The sequence below is a fragment of the Artibeus jamaicensis genome, unplaced genomic scaffold (assembly GCF_021234435.1).
Source record: "Artibeus jamaicensis isolate MK-2021 breed Jamaican fruit bat unplaced genomic scaffold, CSHL_Jam_final contig_465, whole genome shotgun sequence".
NCBI classification, from domain to species: domain Eukaryota; kingdom Metazoa; phylum Chordata; class Mammalia; order Chiroptera; family Phyllostomidae; genus Artibeus; species Artibeus jamaicensis.
The window spans coordinates 17829638-17833333 of NW_026521843.1; positions in this window are offsets into that span (position 1 = coordinate 17829638).

Here is a 3696-nt window from a genome sequence, read left to right on the forward strand (position 1 = left end):
CCGTCTGCCTGCCTGACCATGGCGCTCAAGCACTGCTGAGATGTGCAGAGGGACCCTGGCTGTGGCGGGGAGGGACCGTGCAAGGGTGTGTATGTGCCTGGGTGCACATGCGTGCGTTGGGAGGACACGCTGAAGCAGTTCTTGCCAGATAAGTGAGGGGTTCTTGATGAATAAATGAGAAGGGGAGGGTCTGGCGGGGCTTTGCAGAGAGAATGATGGCTGGAGCATTTTCTAACTGAACACCCCTCCCTGATCATCCAGAGAGTACCCATGTGTGCGCTTAGAACACCTGACACTAAATAAGGCCGTGTCAAAGATAGCAGTTCTACCTCCTGCCTTAGAATTTCATGTGGGGTGGTCCCCGCCCCACCCAAGGACTGTCACTGAAGCAAAATGGTGGCTACTCTGGCCTGAGGGCAGCCAGCGAGTGACACCACCCCACACAGCATTGCACGGGGAAGGACTGGAGGCTGCCTCAAGTCTAGCATCGGGACAAGCCACATGGCCTTTCTGTGCTTCCGTTCACTTTTCCCCTAAATAAAGATCATTTCAATCTCTCGGAGATATTGTGAGGATACAGAGGGACGATGGATGGGAAACGTCACTAAATACATCAGCAGCGTGCACAGGTAAGGCACCAGAAGAGGCCTATTCAGGGAGCAGGGGAGAGTTTTATCTCCAGGAAGGAAGGGAGGAACACGAGCAAGGCCGGCAGAGGGAGAGGAGACCGGAAGAGGAGCTGCGGGGAGCTGGCGAGGGCAGAGCTGACACTGCTCGATCACCGGAAGGGTGCTGGGAGGGCTGGCTGTCCCTGCAGGCCCTGGCCCACCGAGGGCCCTGCCTCTTGTGTCAGTGCACGGCCCAAGTCCCCGCCGGGCCCCCGTGCCACCATGGTCTCATGTTGACAGTGGGCTGCAAACACCAACTGTGCACTCACCAGGGTGGGTGTGGGGCTGCGGGGGAGGTGACGGGGTTGCCTGATTCTAACACAGACTGCCTGTGCATTCCCTGGATGACAGCAGACCCCCCAACATGTTGGATGCACAACCTAAGTGGCAAATATTTACCACTATTCACCTAGTTTCAGAACGACACTGCCGTGGAAGGCAAAGTCTCCTTTTCTGCCAGCCAGTGTCTTTTAACAGCGCTTCTGAGTCTTTGCATGAAGACGAGGAGCTGAGATGGTAGCAAATACCAGATCAGTGTAGGGAGGAGATGACCCTGACCCTCCGTACGTCTCAGCCTCACCCGGGGGTGGAACTAGGAGTTGGTACACCTCTCAGAGGACGTCTGATTTGTTGGCATAATGGCAGCATGGGTGAAATCTCGCTTTGGTCTGGGTTTACTTTTTCCTGGGCCACTTGCCCTCCCTTCCCTCTCTTCTCCTGTCTGCCCCCCACTGCCACCCCAGGATGCAGAGGGTCACCCCTCCCTCAACAGGGCGTTCTGTCCTCTCCGGGCCGGCGATGTGTGTGCACGCACACCAATCCAACCCCATCATCCATGTCTGCTCCATTGCACGGGCTGGGTCTTGCTGTCAGACCACAGGCTAACCTCCTGGGAATCCAGGAGTCTCCATGTGTGACCATGGCATCAGAGGCTAGTGCCACGACTCTGGTCACAGGTGTGAGACTAGCGGGAGCCCCCTGGAAGAGGTTCCTGTCATCCCGACGAAGACGGTGAGAGACTCGGGGTCAGGCGGGTGTTGGGGCAGGCCACCACGCAGCCACCTGCGCATGCACAGACTTTCCCCTGCATCGCATTTGCTTCCCAAGGGCCTCTGCAGCTTGCTTGGCAGTACAGGGCAATTTGCCTCATTCCAGAAAATTCTACCCCTCAGGGACAGGTCATGGAATGAGAAGATGCATCTCACTGCAGGGAAGTCAGCTGGTGCTTCTTGCCCTGAGCAGGGTGACATTGCAGGCCCCAAAGCAGAGGCAGCCTGTCCCCTTGATAGCCTGGCACGTCCAGCGGCCACAGGAAGTGAGGCTGGAGATAACGGTAGCCGTGAACTCTTCAGTGACATTTCCTGGAACTTCTTGAGATGAAGAGAAAACAAGCAAACCAATTTTGAGTGGCAGCACTTGGCCCAATGTCACTCCTCAGCCCCAGGGGGTGACTGGGTGTCTTGCTCGGAATCCAGGTCTAGTGGTCTGTACAAACAAGCCCCACTTTGTGCCCATGGATTTCAGTCAGGCTACCTCGACTAGTAAATGACAGAAATCCTCAAGCCAGGATTTTCTAAGGCCCAACTCAAATGCTCCCTGCAAGCACACGTGACACCTCCCCCTTCACCGTCGCCCCCTCCATCTGAAAATCCCCAGAGATTCGGATCTCCATCTGCCTGCTGCCGCTGTCATTCTCGTGCTTATTCAATGTCACCATGCAGATCATAACCTTGCTAAAGGCATAGAATGTATTTAGCCCAGGGCAGTGGGTGCCTTGCAGTGTCACCTAGCTTGTCCTTGAATGCTTGTTTCCCCAGCTACAGGTAATGCTGCCCGCTGTCCCCTGAAGTTGCCCCCCGCCACAAAGATCAGCCTCCCCTAATGCCGCACCCTCTTCCCAGGGCGGCTGCATCCAGTGAGTGGTCAACAAGGGAACACAGGGTCTGACCCTGTCCCCTGAACCTGGAGGAGTTCTGAAGGGCCACCCCAGCTTCAGGACTCCCCACGGGGCCAGCTGAGCCATGTGAATGCGTTGCAGCCCACTGCTCCCTCTGCCTGCTCCCGCCTCCTTCCCTCCCCACTTCTGAGTGTTCAGCCCCAGAGCGCTCTCTAGAAACGTCCTGCCGGCTAAACTCCATCTCAGCGTCTGCTCCCAGGGAACCTAACCTGCAGCAGAGGGTCTGGCAAAGCTGCTCCATGAACGCTGGTTGGTATAATTGAACAGTCAATTGCTCGGTGATAAATCCCATCACAGGAGGGCTGCCTGGAGACAGCCTGGTTAGTTGACCACACAAATAGAAGCAGTGGCCTTGCCAGAAAATCACTGCCACATGGCACTGGACCTGCTGGCAGACCATTTTGAATTACTGGGAGAAGCTGGAGCCGTGGCACAGGCAGGGAAAGCCAAACGTAGTTCCATGGCCACGCCTCAGGCAGCTCCAGCCCGAGGGCCAGTCATTAGTGAAGACTGAGAAGTACCATGAGGACTCTTACTCTGTGCAGGATGAGACCATCTTTGAAATCACTCTCCACCTGTAATTTCTTCTTTTCTTACCAACAGCGCATCCCTACCATTTCTCAGACTTGCCACCACTCTGAGAGAGAGAGAGAGAGAGACATCAATAGATGAGGGACAGCATCCTTTCCTGGGTGGCAGCTCCAGGCACAGCTTTCCAAAAAGTAAACCTTAGAGCAGGGGCTCCCAACCTTTTGACATCTCTGGGCCACACATTAAATATATTGCAACACATAATCACAAAAACATCTCATAATGTTTTCAGTAAATGTATGATTTTGTGTTGAGCTGCATTCACAGTCATCCTGGGCTGCACACGGCCCACAGGGTTGGGTCGTGGGTTGGACACCCCCGCTAGAGGGAAGGACACTTCCTTAGGAATGGGACTGATGAAGAAATTGTCTTTACGCAGCAGCCTAGAACCACCACATGTGCAGACGGAGACTTGCCTGCATTTGATACAAAGCCCTGGTGACCAGGATGAACGCTTTTTAAGTGCAGACTTTTAGGATA